Below are 16,896 nucleotides of genomic sequence, written 5' to 3'. Positions count from 1 at the left end.
ACCTAAAATCCCTAAGATAAACAAAAAAATCCATACCTGAAAGTTCAATCTGGGCAGCCAAAACTTGTTTTGTTTGTTCTTGGATGGCCAACCTCTACCTCCCCTTTCCCCCATCCAGATGTAAACTGCAGATGTGCCGCCCCTCAAAGACCCACACAGCTGATGGAACTAGCTTCTATATAGTCTATATAGAACCTTCTCAATAGTCTTCATAATCATTTAAATGGTACTTTGCTGCATCAGCATGCAAGAGAATGATGAGAATGAAAGAAAGAATCTTAAAAATGAAAAGAAGTGTTAACAGTGTTCATACATGTACAGAACAGAATAGATTAACACAGTTGGAAGAGACAACGAAGGTCTTCTAATCCAACCCCTTGCACAAGCAGAAGACCCCATACCATTCTGGACAAATGGCTGCCCAAATGCTTCTTAAAAACCTCCAATGTTGGAGCACCCACAACTTCTGAAGACAAGTTATTCCACTGATTAATTGTTCTCAATGTCAAGAAATGTCTCCTTCGTTCTAGGATGCTTCTCTCCAGTGGTGGGTTGCCCCCAGTTCAAGTTGGTTCGCAAGAACTAGTAGTAAAACCGGTGGGAGGCCCCGCCCACCGCCCCAGATGTCGTCATGCACAATCCCATTGTGAACCGGTAGTAAAGGTAAGTAGAACCCACCCTCTCTCTCCCTAATTAGTTTCCACCAGGGGTGGGTTCTACTTACCTTTACTACGGGGGGCAGTGGGCGGGGCCTCCCGCCGGTTTTACTACCAGTTCTTGCAAACCGGTCCAAACTGGGGACAACCCACCACTGGTTTCCACCCATTGTTTCTTGTCCTGCCTTCGGGTGCTTTGGAGAATAGGTGCCCCCTTCTTCTTTGGGGCAGCCCTTTAGATAGTGGAAGACTGCTATCATGTCACCCCAGTCCTTCTTTTCATTAAACTAGACATACCCAGTTCCTGCAACCTGCTGTTGGCAGAGAACATGGTCATTCTTCATTTCCATGGGTCAATTTTGGGATAAGGAGAATTATATTCCATTAAAATGTTCTAGCCCAGGGGTCACCAACCTTTCGGATCTCAGGGACCACTAAATTCATAATTTTAAATCCCGCGGACCAATAATATCATCTGCCTAATGACTGGCTGGGTGGGCGTGGCAAGGTGGTCATGTGACTGAGTGGGCATGGCCAACTCAATGTCACTCACATCGAGGGGCACCTTGTCAGCCTCTACTCACTATTCCTCCCCTTTCCGCCCGGGCTCCTTAGGGCCCCAACAGGAAGCAGTTGTTGGAGCTAAGCAGCCACCATGAGAAAGAGTTGGCAGACCACTGTACTATCAAGAGCCTTGATAGTACAGTGGTCTAAGCACCCTGTTATTAACACAGCTGCCTGCAATTTACTGCTGGTTCGAATCTCTCCAAGGCTCAAGGTTGACTCAGCCTTCCATCCTTTCTAAGGTAGGTGAAATGAGGACCCAGTTTGTGGGGGCAATAAGCTGACTTTGTATAAATATACAAAAGAATGAAGGCTATTGCTTAACGCATTGTAAGCCGCCCTGAGTCTCCGGAGAAGGGCGGCATATAAATCAAATTAAAAAACAACAACAAAAAAACAACAACTGCTGCCTCAGTTCAAATTGGATCTGGCTGAGAAGGAGGCTCAGCAGAAGCACCTCACTGAGGACTACGATCATAGGCTTTCCAAGCAGAAGGAAAACCTGCGGGAGTGCAAGGCCAGATACAGGCACCTGAAGGCTCAACGGGCTGAGATGGTCAGCCAGTTCCAGGTCATGATGCAGCCCCACTGGAACAAGGCCCTCCGGCTCTTCGCCACCAGCGGCACTCCCCATGATCATGTGATCAAAATTAGACGCTTGGCAACCAAGCCAGCCAACAAGTCTTGCCCTCCTCAAAGATGCTCCATGCTACTTCAAGGGTTAACACATACTTCTCCTTATACACCAGGCTCTTCCCTTAGAAAAATAAATCTCCTCCAGAACAATTAGTATTTTCAGAGTCTTAAATGGCATCAACTGATTGAATTATTTTAAGCTTACTTGACTACGGGGGGGGGCGGTAAGAAAAAGAGGAAGCAGGAGAAAGAAAGGAGGGGGGTATCAATGGGCAAGAATGCTGAGAATAGAAAAGCTTCTATTCTCCACAGGAAGCAGAGTGTCAAAAAAATTCAAGATGGTGGCCACCACAATGTGATTAAAGGCAGCCTTCAAAGGGAGAAGGCTTCAAGTCACGATTTATGTACAAAAAATAGCTTGTGTCACAACAGCACAAAGTTGCTTCTCTTTAGACTAGCAGGTATGATCCTCACACAGCCTGCAGCTTTCACAGTAGAGTAGCATATAAATTTCTTGAAGAAAATGCAATTCCATACTATACAATGCAATCAATTCATTGAATTGATATGTAAATAAAATAATAAATAATAAAATAAAATATATCATAATAAAATAAAATGCAAAGTAAAATAAAATAAAAAATAATAAAATGTAAAATAAAATAAAAAATAAACGTAAAATAAAAAATAATAAAATAAAAATGCAAAATAAAATGAAATTAAAATAATGAAATTAAAATAATATAAAATAATAAAATGAAACAAAACGAAATGAAATGAAAATATAAAATAAAAAATAATGAAATAAAAAATTAAATTAAATTAAAAATAAAATAAAAATAATGAAATAAAATAAAAAATGAAATAAAAAGTAAAATAAAAAATAATAAAATACAAAATAAAATAAAATAATAAAAAGTAAAATAAAAAATAAACGTAAAATAAAATAAAATAAAATAATAAAATAAAATAAAAATAAAATAAAATAAAATAAAATAATAAAATAAAATAAAATAATAAAATAATAATAAAATAAAATAAAATAAAATAATAAAATAAAATAAAATAAAATAAAATAAAATAAAATAATAAAATAAAATAAAATAAAATAAAATAAAATAAAATAAAATAAAATAAAATAAAATAAAATAAAATAAAATAAAATAAAATGTCTGGATCTGGGAACTTCCTGAGGGAGAGCCACAGAAGGAATTATTCCAAGGCCCACATGCTGAGATGGGCCCTGTCTGAGGTAACCTCTTCCTTGAAATGATCCTTTTCATGCAAAGCAGTAAAACTGATCAATTAACAGATAACATCAAGAGTTGTTTGATTGTTGGGGATTCCTGGCATGGGTTTGTCTACTGGGACATTGACTTCAGGGCTTAAAACACCAGGGAAAAGAAAAAAGGTTTGCATCAAGATGTGAGAAGAAAGAGATGAAGGATCAAACAAACCTTGCAAGTTTTGGCATTTTCTGGGTCTTCAAAAAAAGCCAGGATGAGATGCAAACAGAGCAGAAGCAGATAAAACTCTCTGTCCTTTTGGCTTTAAACTGTCTGTCCTTTCAGCTCTAAACAGAAATGTTTTCAGTGACAGCACACAAACCTTGGATTTGTGTCAAAAACATATGTCTAGTTTAATGAAAAGAAGGACTAGGGGTGACATGAAAGCAGTGTTCCAATATCTGAGGGGCTGCCACAGAGAAGGGGTGGTTAACTTATTCCCCAAAGCCCCTGAACCAGAAGCAATGGATAGAAACTAATCAAGGAGAGAAGCAACCTAGAACCAAGGAGAAATTTCCTGACAGTGAGAACAATTAATCAGTGGAACAACTTGCCACCAGAAGTTGTGAATGTTCCAACACTGGAAATTTTTAAGACAACCATTTGTCTGAAATAATATAAGGATAAGCAGTGGGTTGGACTAGAAGACCTCCACGCCTGTTATTCTGTTATTCTGTAATTGGATTTCCTCCTAAAACACTTTGAAAAAAATTCCCTGGGTTTCAAACAATATTCTAAACTCAAGTTAATAAAACCTAATTGTTTCTTCTCCTAGAACCTCCTTCTCCCGGAATGGAAGTTACCAAACAAACCATATTCTTAAGATGAAGATCTGGTTCACGGACAATGTTGGGCTTCCATAATACACTGACCATAATTACCCAGCTTGTGTTAATGTGTTGGCAGACAACATCCCAGCAACTTGGTTTAAGATGAGCTGCTACCTTCTAGAAGGTGCAAAATGGCAGGTTGCTGTAAGAATTTGCGGTAGTTTTCCAACCAATAAAATCTCTCAAATTCGCTTGAGTCTTGATTTAGAAGCAGAATGTTTAAAGGAAGATAACAGGGACAAAGTCTTGAGATATTATCTGGAATTCATTTCATCTTGTGGATTGCAAGCAAGGGATAGGGTGCTGGGCAGGATGAGGTTGAAGTGGGGCTGCCTGGCACTATCAACAGGATCAGTAAGTTTGTCAACATTTTGACCACCTACCCGGAAAGAAATGGTGATACATGGTCTTGAGAAGGGCTTCTGCGTCCTGATTTTTGTCCGAGTTTACATTGTGCTGGTTTCCTTTTCTGGAAGATTGAAGGGAAGGTGTTGGTTGTTCAGATGCAAAGCATTTCTAAAGGATTCAGATTGAGGGGGTCCTTGACGCTCTCTGAGCTTGGTTGTTTTCTTGCAGAAGTTTCATTTCCAAACTAGGTAACATCATCAGTGCTAGAAGTGAGTGGGGTTTGAGGAGGAGGAGGAGGAGAAATAAAGGAAGAGGGAGAAGGAAGGAAGAGGGAAACAGAGAGGGAAAAGCAGAAGAAGGAAGGGAGATAGAGATGAAGAGCAAGGAGAAGGAGAAGGAGAAGGAGAAGGAGAAGGAGAAGGAGAAGGAGAAGGAGAAGGAGAAGGAGAAGGAGAAGGAGAAGGAGAAGGAGAAGGAGAAGGAGAAGGAGAAGGAGAAGGAGAAGGAGAAGGATTGGGGTCCTTGGTACTCTCTGAACTTGTTTGATTTGGTTGCAAGTGTTTCATGATTCAACTAGATAATATCAGTGCTAGAATGGAGAGAGGGAGGAAGAGGAGGAGGAGGAGGAATTGAGGTCCTTGGTGCTCTCTGAGCTTGGTTGTTTTCTTATAGACATTTCATTACCAAACTAGATACATCACTGATGATACTTCGTGGGTAATGAAACATCTTCAGGAAAACAACAAAGCAAAGGTAGCAAATCAAGTACCCTACATGTCATCCCTGAGCTATAAATATTCTTTTCTATTGTCTATGGAGATTCTCAGTCATCCAGGTCATGGTTGTCCCAAAGGTGCTTTTTCAAGAGGCAACTGGACTTTCTGGTTTTTGTTTTTTTTCTTTGAAGATGTTCTGCTTCTCATCCAAGAAGCTGAAGAAACAAATTCCTTATGTCCAATCACACTTGGCCAATAAAGAATTCTAGTCTGCTAAACAAATAATTCCCATAACACTGTCAAACTATTCACATTAGGCTGCATTACTATTACTATTAATCTTCTCATCCTTCCTATCACCCATCTCCTCCCACCTGTGACTGCATGACTGTAATTTTGTTGCTTGTATCCTTGCAATTTATATTGATATTGTTCCTAGTATGATTTGATTGCTTATTTGTACCCTAGGACTATCATTAAGTGTTGTACCTTATGATTCTTGACAATGTATTTTTTAATGTACACTGAGAGCATATGCACCAAAGACAAATTCCTTGTGTGTCCAATCACACTTGGCCAATAAAGAATTCTCTTCTCTTCTCTTCTCTTCTCTTCTCTTCTCTTCTCTTCTCTTCTTCTCTTCTATTCTCTTCTATTCTTGGATGAGAAGCGACTTGTCTTCAAAGGGGAAAAAAACAGAAAGTCCAGCTGCCTTTTGAAAAAGCCCCTTTGGGATTTTCTTCTATTAGGACCATTTAATGTCAATACATACTTTTTAACATTTAAATGAAGCCACTGGAAAAGGTTTGTTAGTTTAGATCAGGTGTCATGGGAACATTGATGGCCCTCATTACATATATCTCTATACATCTCTATACATTACTATATACCTCCACCTCAGGCCACAGCCACTATTATGTACATCTTTTATGAGCACTAATGCTTATTAAGGTCAAAGCTTCATGAATATCCTTTAGAGAAGCAGCCGCCTTTCTAATCCAAAGGAAGAAATCCCTTTCCAACATTTTAATTAATGACATATAGTTCTTATCATTTTAATTATTTTTTTAAAAATATTTTTCTTGTTCTTTTTTTGCTGTTATAAGTCACCAAGAGCTTATTTATTGGGTGGGGTGGTAAAAAATGTTGTAAATGAGGGGGGGAAATCACATTTCTTCCTATCTACTTAAAAAGCATTCAAATTACTCTTTGAAGGGGTACCTAATGTTCTCATTCTCATTTAGGGTGAGGATAACTGCAAATGCAGGAACCCCACCCCCCAGAGGGTCCATGTTCTTTCCATTTCTGCTCAACCACTCCTAACAACAGCAATTCTGTGACTTAAGTTGGATTGAAGGGAAGCGTAAATTGGATTGAAGGGAAGAGAAGTGGCCAAGATGCTGAGCTTGTCGATCGAAAGGTCAGCAGTTTGAATCCCTAGTGCTGCATAACGGGGTGAGTTCCGGTTACTTGTCCCAGCTTCTGCCAATTTAGCAGTTCAAAACCACGTAAAAAATGCAAGTAGAAAAATAGGGACCACCTTTGGTGGGAAGGTAACAGTGTTCCGTGCACCTTTGGCGTTTAGTCATGCTGGCCACATGACCACGGAGACGTCTTCAGACACCGCTGACTCTTTGGTTTATAAATGGAGATGAGCACTGCCCCTTAGAGTCAGGAACGACTAGCACATATGTGGAAGGGGAACCTTTACCTTTACCTTTACCTTTAAATTGGGTTGAAATGGAGGACCTGGAGTTCAGCTGGATCTCCATACTTGCAGTCTAATATCTTCACCACTATACCTGTGAGCTCATCACTGATCATCTAAGTTTAAAATGGACCAGGGCCTACAGCAGCAGAAATACACTCTCCAAATTTGTCCAGGCAACCACACCCACGCTGGCCATGAAGGCAGGACAAGAAGCAACAGATGGAAACTAAATCAAGGAGAGAAGCAAGCTAGAACTAAGGAGGAATTTCCCTGACAGTGAGAACAATCAGTTGAACAACTTGCCTCCAGATGTTGTCCATCACTGAAGTTTTTAAAAAGGGATTGGACAACCATTTGTCTGAAATAGTATATAAGGTTTCCTGCCTGAGCAGGGGTTTGGAGTAGAAGACCTCCAAGGACCCTTCCAACAGTTAGAACAATTAATAAGTGGACCAGCTTGACTTCAAAAATTGTTGGGTGACTTTGGGGCAATCACTAGGAGACTGTGAGTTCTAGTCCCAACTGAGGCATGAAAGCCAACTATGTGCCTTTAAGCTAATCATCATGAAACTGTGAGTACTGGTCACAACTTAAGCATGAAAGCCATCTGGGTGACTTTGTGACAATCACCAAGCGATGGTGAGTTCTAGTCATGCCTTAGGCATGAAAGACAGCTGGCTGTCTTTGAGCCAGTCCCTTTCTCTCGGCCCTACCCATCTCCTAGGATTATTGTTGTGGGAAAAATAGTGGAGGAAGGAGTATCAGGTATGTTCGTTGCCTTGTCTTTATTAATCAAAATAACAAAGGTGGGAAATAAATAAATCCAATAAATATCAACAACTGAACAGAAACAGGTAAAAATTGGCACGATCCCTCAAATTTAGGATAGTAACTCAGTAAAGCTTTCTTTAAAATGTTTTGCATCTGGCCTGCGGGAAAATGGGAGCAATAGTGAACATATGAAGTAAAGACTTTGTGATTTTCACCTGAGCTGCTTCTATCTACAGCAAAGCCTAATTAGTGAAGGTGACAGAAGGCTTTACTTGGTCAATCAAGGAGAGAACCAACATAGAAATAAGGAGAAATTTCCTGTTGATGAGAACAATCAATCAAGTGGAACGGCTTACCTTGAAAGTTGTGGGTGCTCCAAAGCTGGAAATTTTTAAAAAGAGATCAGACAACCATTTGTCTGACATGGCATAGGATCTTCTGCTTGAGCATGGGGTTGGACTAGAAGACCTCCAAGGTCCCTTCCAATGCTATTATTCCATGTTCTATATTCTAACACAGTCATTGTAAATATTACAGGACTTTGTAAAGGTGCAGTGTTTCTCTCTCCCAAACTCTGTGACTTCTGCAGATATCTTTGCCACAAGGAGCTGCCATGGCCATGTTTTTACATGACTCCACTGCTGAAATAGAAGTCAAGATGCCTTTTCGAGTGGAGAATCAAGACCCTGAGTAGTTAGGTAAAAGAGAACCATATTTTGCGCTTTCTGGGAGAGTGGCACATTTATAAGAGATTGGACAAGCCTTTGTCTGAAATGATATAAGGCAGGGGTCAGCAACCCGTGGCTCTGGAGCCACATGTGGCTCTTCCATCCCTCTGCTGCGGCTCCCTGCCGCTGGTTGGCTCCACAATTGATAGGGCTTTCGGTTAGGGCAGGTAGAGGAAAAAGGACGCCATGCTAGGAGGAGACTCTATGGTGGGGGAACTGGACTTCCGGTTGACTCCAGAATTGAATGGGGGGGCTTCCGGTTAAGACCTTTGTGGCTCTTTGAGTGTTTAAGGTTGCCGACCCCTGGTACAGGGTCTCCTGCTTGAGCAGGGGGTTGGACTAGAAGACCTCCAAGGTCCCTTCCAACTTTAGTTATTTTGTGATTTCTACTCTGGATGGCAGGTTTGGCTGCTGGAGTTCCAGATCTCTAGGCATAAATTGGCCTTGCCATGTAACAGTCCATTCCTTGACATTCTCTTTCATCAATGCCAATACATCAGCAGGAATATACAGGTAGTCCTTGATTTGCAACAATTCATTGAGTGACTGTTCGAAGTTCCAAATTTCAAGGAGATTGGGCAGTCATTTCTCTGAAACAGTATAGGGTTTCCTGCCTGAGCAGGGGGTTGGACTAGAAGACCTCCAAAGTCCCTTCCAACTCTTTTCTTCTGGTGTTCATCTTCCTTGCAGCAGGGAGGTTTGGAGGCAATTTCTTGTTATCGTGAACTGAGTTCAGTCAAGTAAATCAGTGGCTTAACTTACTGATGTCAGATAGGTCTCAGCAATATATGGGGTGCGGGGGCATCCCACAGAGGGAAAACCAGCCAAAATGCAACTCTTTCTGATTCTGGTTGCTACTCCTCACCAAAACAAAACCCTATTATTTGTTATGGAAGTCTTTTAGAGACTTAAAAACAAATTGACCTCATGAAATGCACTCCAGGGCACCAAAGCTGAGTCAGCCTCCGCTTTTATACTACTTGCTTGCTACGGCTGCCATTGAAAGTGGGGGAGGGGGAGCTGTCTGGATAGTTGGGAGGGGGGAAGTGAGCTGGTGGAGAAAGTTTTCCTCAGCGTTTCTCTGCAGCTGGGAGGCGCGCTGATAACCAGTCAAGGTCAACCGTCCTGGCATACCAGAAGGATGGAGCCATCGGAAGCTGAACCCCACATGACCCCTTGGGGCGATGTGGATTGGATAATCCTGACTGGACCATTGGGGGGGGAGGGTTTTAAGCAGTGGTGGGATTCAAATAATTTAACAAGCGGTTCTCTGTCCTAATGACAAGCTGGGTAGGCGTGGCTCAGTGGTCATGTGACCGTGTGGGCATGGCCAATTCAATATCACTCACGTTGATGGGCACTTCACCTTAGCTGCTACAATATAATAAGGGTTAACCAGAGAGGCAGTTTCTGTAAGCAAGGCAATAAAGATTAGGCTAGAAACAACACCAGAATGTTTCCCTCCTGCCTTCCTTACAGGATTAGCCCTATAAAGTGGGGAAAAAAACAAAATAAGATTTCTTTCAACAACTGGTTCTCTGAACTGCTTAGAAAGTTAAAACCGGTTCTCCCGAATAGTTGTGAACTGGCTGAATCCCATCACTGGTTTTAAGGATGTTTTATATATGTAATTTTCGCACCTATTGCCTCAGACCTTGCTTTTCTTTGGTTGCATTCAGTTCATACTCAGTAAAAGTACCTTTCTCTATGAAAATGGAGTCGGGGTTTTTCTTTCTTGAGTACTGAAAGGAGGTATACCTGACACTGAGACATTCATTTGGGTGTGTGACAGAAAAGCCAAGAAGATGACCACAACAAGAAGTCTGTCTGCATCGCACACCCCACATGCATAATAAGTGGTTGAGTTTTTATTGCTCGGTCCCAGTTCCCATCTTTTATGTTTTTGACCTCTCTTGCATATGCGCAATAATAAACTTGGGAGGATAAGACCCCTTTTTCCCCCTCTCACTAATAATCTTCTTCATAGCATCTGAGGGCAGGGCAAGAAACAATGGGTGGAAGCTCCTCAGTGGGAGATCCAACTTAGAAATAAGGAAGAATTTCCTGGCAGTGAGAAGGATGAATCAATGGAACAGCTTGCCTCCTGGAGTTGTGGGTCCTCCATGGCTGGAGATTTTCAAGAAAAGATTGCACAACCATTTGGCCAGGATATATGGTATAGGGCCGTGATGGTGAACCTATGGCGCGCATGCCACAGGTGGCATGCAGAGCCGTATCTGTGGGCATGCAAGCCATCACCCTAGATCAGCTGCATCATGCATGTGCGCGCCAGCCAGCTGATTTTCGGGCCTTACAATCCCACCGGAAGTCGGGAAACGGGCCATTTCTGGCCTCCAGAGAGCCTCCAGGAGGGGGGAGGATGTTTTCGCCCTCCCCAGGCTCCAAGAAAGCCTCTGGAGCCTGGGAAAGGTGAAAAACAGGTCTACCGGGCCCACCATGCTGTCGCATGCCAAAAACGGAGGGAGCATGAGGGGGTCATGCGTGCACGTGCCCACGCCCATAATTAAATTACCCCCGTGCCCTGCCCCTCCGTGCATGTGAGCGCAACCCCCCCTCCGCTTTTGGCATGCGACGGCAAAAAAGTTACCAGTGGGCCCGGTAGGCCTGTTTTTCACCCTCCCCAGGCTCCAGAGGCTTTCTTTGAGCCTGGGGAGGGTGAAAACAGCCTTCCCCACCACCCCAGAGGTCCTCCAAAGGCCCCTCTGGTGAGCCCGGAAGGCCCAAAAATCAGCTGGCTGGCACACACATGCGCGCTGCAGCTGAGGTAGGGCAACACTCGCATGCCCACAGATATGGCTCCGCGTGCCACCTGTGGAACACATGCCATAGGTTCGCCATCACGGTCCTATACCATTCCAGACTTGGTTTGGGCTTGATGGGATGGACGCACGTGATCATATAAAAGGCAACTGGACTTTGATGTTCCCTGAGGAAGATTCGGAACTGAAGAAGCTTCTGGGATGAGAAGCGAAACATCTTCCTCAAGGAAAAACAAAGCCCAGTTGCCTTTTGAAAAAGCACCTTTGAGACAACCATGACCTGGATGACTGAGAATCTCTATTGACATGATCAGAGAAAAAAAATAACAGAATAATAGAGTTGGAAGGGGCACCGGAGATTCTCCAGTCTAACCCTCCCACCCAAGCAATAGTAATCGTGTCCTCCCTCTCACAGTGCCCGGAGGCTGTTAGGGGCTGGATGGAGAGCAACGGGTTGAAAGTAAACCCTTGCAAAGCCGAGTGGCTCTGGGTTTGGGGTTCGCTGGCTCAGGGAGAATTGCCACCTTTGGTCTTGGATGGGTTGGCACTACCCCAAACAGATCCTGTGCGTAATCTAGGGGTTTTCCTGGATTCACGACTCCTGCTCGAAGAGCAGGTGGAGGTCGTGGCCAGGAGGGCCTTTCCGCAACTGTGGGTTGTCTGCCAGTTACACCCTTTCCTGGACCAACCGTCCCTACTCACAGTCACTCATTCCCTAGTCGCTTCCCGTCTTGACTATTGCAATGCGCTCTACATGGGGCTGCCCTTGAAGAGCATCTAGAAGCTCCAGTTGGTGCAAAATACAGCAGCCCACGTGATTTTGTGCAGACCCCGGTGTACATATGTATCACCTCTCCTGCGGGAGCTACATTGTTTGCCGATTTTCTTCCGGGTGCAATTCAAGGTGCTGGTTGTCACCTTTAAAGCCCTTCATGGCTTGGGACCAGGTTATCTAAGGGTCCGTTTCTTGCCGGTCACATCTACCTGACCCATCAGAGAAGGGAGGCAGGGAATGCTGTGGGTCCCATCCCCAAGGGAGATATACCTGGTGGGACCCAGAAGAATGGTCTTCTCCGTGGTGGCTCCCTCTCTCTGGAACATCATCCCCCCAGAGATTAGAACGGCCTCCACTCTAATACTCTTCCGGAAGGCGCTATAGACCTGGTTCTGCCAGCGGGCCTGGGGAACCCAGAGTGGGATGGAGCCCATTAAATGGCTCGTGTGATCAGCTGTCGCCGGAGTGGGAGGTGATTTTGTTATATTGTACTATATTAATTTATTTGATTCTTTTTGTTAGTTTTTTATTATTCTAAATGTGGTTTTATATTCTGCAAGGGCGAATAGGCGGCAATATAAATTCAATAAATGAATAAATAAACAAACCAATCAGAATAGAGAGCTGGAAGGGACTTTTGAGGTCTTCTAGTCCAGCCCGCTGCTCAAGCAGGAGGAGGCCCTGTACCAGGGTGGATAAAAATCAATGATTTTTTTTAAAAAAATCAAAAAAATCAGATTTTTTTTATTTAAATCGGATTTTTTTTATTTAAATCGGATTTTTTTTTATTTTTATCGAATTTATTTTAATAAAAAACTTTTGGGGTAAAAATCTATCCTAAGATAGTTTTCTATTTAAGATACATAAATAATTTAGTTTATTCAGCATGAAATGAAGCTTAATTATGTAGCATGAGGCTGTATATTCTATCGGTGAGTCAACAGTGGGTCAAAGGAGTAGCAGAGATGACAGTTGCTCTTCAAAAATTATGATTTAAATCGAGTTGATTTAAATCAAGCCTTTTTACTAGTGATTTAAATCATGATTTAAATTGTGATTTAAGTCAACTCGATTTAAATCAAATCCACCCTGCCCTGTACCAGACAAGTGGCTCTCCAGTCTCTTCTTAAAAACCTCCAGTGATGAAGCAAGCACCCACAACGTCCGAAGGCAAGCTGTTCCACTGGGTAATGGTATATAGGGAGACCACTTGGCCTATACCATTTCAGGCAAATTTGGCTTACCTTCTCCTCCCTGCCAGCTTGCCTAGTGGTCATGCTTGCCTTGGGCCATGCTGGGTGGGTGGGGGCCAGGGACAAACTACCGTAAGAACCTCAGCATCCCTTCAAGGAGATTACAAAACCAGCCCTGGCTGAAGGAGACCCTGCTGGGCCCCCTTCTTCTCCTGGCCTCTCTTGTTCCCCCCTCTATAAATTTGTCTCCACAAATAGTTCCCAGGATCTGGCATGAAGGCAGGAGTGGGGAGTGAGGGGAGAGATAGAGGCCTGACAGTCTGAAATGAAACCCAGAGCCATCACGGTCTTTCCAGTCAGACAGGAGCCGGGCTCTCCTCCCCACCCCCACCCCTTAAAGATTACTCAGACTCCTTCCATGGAGCCCCCTGCATTCTTCACAGACACACATCCCAACAACAACATGCTGCCTTCCTCAGCTCTCATGAATCACGAGCATTTAACCTTTCACCTGGCCACGAGAAGGTTGATGCCCCCAAATAGGTGAGCTTCCCTCATCGGTTCCCCTTTGGTCGAGGGGTCAGCAGACGGTCCCCGAAGGCATGCTTGCCACTGGTATGCCAGTCGTCCTCCACTTACAATGGGTTTGTTTAGTGACCATTCCACGTTACAACGGCACTGAAAAAAAGTGATGTATGGCCATTTTTCATACATGACTCTTGCAGCCTCGCCCTGCTCACTGTGATCCAAATTTGAATGCTGGGCAACGGGCTCATAGAATATAGAATAACAGAGTTGGAAGGGACCTTGGAGGTCTTGTAGTCCAACCCCGTGCTCAGGCAGGAAACCCTATATACCGTTTCAGAGAAATGGCTGCCCAATCTCTCCTTAAAACTTGGAACTTCAAACAGTCACTCAATGAATTGTTGTAAATCAAGGACTACTTGTATAATACTGCTGATGTATTAATGGTGGTGGACTTTAGAAGAAACCCTCCCATACTACCACTTCTTACAATACTAGACAACACAGTATCAACAGTAGAGACCTTCAGATTTTTAGGTTCTACCTTAACTCACGACCTAAAATGGACACCCAACATTAAAAACGTTATAAAAAAACACAACAAAGAATGTTCTTTCTGCACCAACTCAGAAAGCTCAAACTGCCCAAGGAGCTGCTGATCCAGTTCTACAGAGGAATTATTGAGTCTGTCATCTGCACCTCTATAACTGTCTGGTTTGGTTCTGCAACTCAAGAAGACAGACACAGACTTCAGAGGATCATTAGAACTGCAGAAAAAACAATTGCTACCAACCTGCCTTCCATTGAGGACCTGTATTCTGCACGAGTCCAAAAGAGGGCTGTGAAAATAATTATAGACCTCTCGCATCCTGGACATAAACTGTTTCAACTCCTACCCTCAAAACGACGCTATAGAGCACCACACAACTAGACACAAGAACAGATTTTTCCCAAACGCCATCACTCTGCTAAACAAATAATTCCCTTAATACTGTCAAACTAGTTACTAAGTCTGCATTACTATTAATCTTCTCATCGTTCCCACCACCCATCTCCTTCCACTTATGACTGTTTGACTGTAACTTTGTTGCTTGTATCCTTACAATTTATATTGATATTGTTTCCTGATTGCTTATTTGTACCCTATGACTATCAATAAGTGTTATTCCTTACGATTCTTGATGAACGTATCTTTTCTTTTATGTACACTGAGAGAATATGCACCAAAGACAAATTCCTTGTGTGTCCAATCACACTTGGCCAATAAAGAATTCTATTCTGTTCTGTTCTGTTCTGTTCTGTTCTGTTTACTTTGTTGAGAGCTCCAAGGGGAGGGGTGGGGTTAACCCAACTTACTGCATGACAAGTGTAATGATTGGTGGAGTCCCTTCTCAAATCCAGCAAGAACTTCCTTGATATCCACGGAGATTCTCAATCTCATCCAGGCCGTGGTTGTCCCAAAGATGTTTTTCCAAAAGGCAACTGGACTTTCTTGGTTTTGTTTTTGTTTTTTCTTTGAAAATGTTTCACTTTTCATCCAAGAAGCAAAACCGAGGAAGCTTCTTGGATGAGAAGTGAAACGTTTTCCAAAAAAAAAACCCCAAGAAAACAAGAAAGTCCAATTGCCGTTTGGAAAAGCATCTTTGAGATGATTACTTATGTATGTCCATGCTCAATCAAGCTATCTTCTCAGTGGGATAAACGGACCGGGTTGTCTGATAAACTAATTGGGCCTTCCTGGGCCCTTCCCTCTTGAAGATTCCTCTCCTGCAGCCTTAAGATCTCACAAGTCTTCCAGAAGTTCCACAAGAATTGTTTTATGATCACTAGGATGGAATGTCTATGGAGATTCTCGGTCATCCAGGTCACGGTTGTCCCAATGGTGCTTTTTCAAGAGGCAACTGAAGACATTTCATATTTTCTCTGAAGACGTTTCATCAAAGACGTGAAGAAGCTTCCTCAAGGAGAAACAAAGTCCAGTTGCCTCTTGAAAAAGCATCTTGAGGACTAGAATGGAATCCATCTGGTCCTGTAGACCTGAATACGTTTAATTTAGCAAACTTCTCTCTTGCCATCTGCTTCCTACTGATGATGTTACCTGGTTGGGTAATGAAACATCTGCAAGAAAACCACCCAAGCTCAGAAAACTTCAAGGACCCCACATCACCCTGCCCTAAAGTGCAGATGTCTCTTGCCCAGTGGTTTAATAATGTCTAGCTAGAGTTTCCTTAATGGCAGAAAGTAAAGAGGAACTAAAGAGCCTCTTCATGCAGGTGAAGAAGGAGAGTGCAAAAGTTGGCTTGAAACTCAATGTTAAGAAAACTAAGATCATAGCATCCAGCCCTTTCAATTCCTGGCAGATAGATGGGGAAGAAATGGAGGTAGTGACAGATTTTATTTTTGTGGGCTCCAAGATCACTGCAGATGGGGACTGCAGCCAAGAAATTAAAAGATGCTTGCTCCTAGGGAGGAAAGCTATGACAAATCTAGACAGCATTATAAAAAGCAGAGACGTCACCCTTCCATCAAAAGTGTGTGTAGTCAAGGCTATGATTTTCCCAGTTGCAATGTATGGCTGTGAAAGTTGGACCATAAGAAAGGCTGAGCGCCAAAGAATGGAGGCCTTTGAACTCTGGTGCTGGAGAAGACTCCTGCGAGTCCCTTGGACTGCAAGGCGATCAAACCGGTCAGTCCTAGAGGAGATCAACCCTGACTGCTCTTTAGAAGGCCAGATCCTGAAGATGAAACTCAACTACTTTGGCCACCTAATGAGAAGGAAGGACTCACTGGAGAAGAGCCTAATGCTGGGAACGATTGAGGGCAAAAGAAGAAGGGGATGACAGAGAACGAGGTGGCTGGAATGGAGTCACTTAAGCAGTCGGTGTGAGCTTCAATGGACTCCGGAGGATGGTAGAGGACAGGAAGGCCTAGAGGAACATTGTCCATGGAGTCGCAATGAGTCGGACACGACTTCACAACTAACAACAAGGAGTTTCCTTTCCTTTCGGAGAAAAAAATAGGTATTTAGTATCTCTCACAGCACATAGGTCCCTCTTTCAGTCTAAGCCAGGAGTCCCATACCCTGGGGCCACGGACCAGTACCAAACTGTGGCTGTTTCGAACCAGGCCACGCAAGCAGAGGGCGGGCGAGCGAAGCTTCATCTGCGCACGTGCAGGATCTAGGAGGTTTTGTGCGAAACCATCCCGCCCCTCCCCCTCATCCCAGTCTGAAGAAAAATTGTCTTCCACAACAACTGATGCCAGAAAGGTTGATCTAAGCAACTTGCAATAATCAAAATGGAACAGAGAATATGACAAAATCCATCCTGGGTTTCCCGCCCCCCACCTGCCCCCCATCTTTAAAGTAATTGCAATGG

This window comes from Pituophis catenifer, unplaced genomic scaffold (assembly GCF_029215685.1).
Source record: "Pituophis catenifer annectens isolate HBS135680 unplaced genomic scaffold, rPitCat1.0.hap2 SCAF_3, whole genome shotgun sequence".
In the NCBI taxonomy this organism is placed as follows: Eukaryota; Metazoa; Chordata; class Lepidosauria; order Squamata; family Colubridae; genus Pituophis; species Pituophis catenifer.
Note: the sequence above shows the minus strand (reverse complement) of the source record.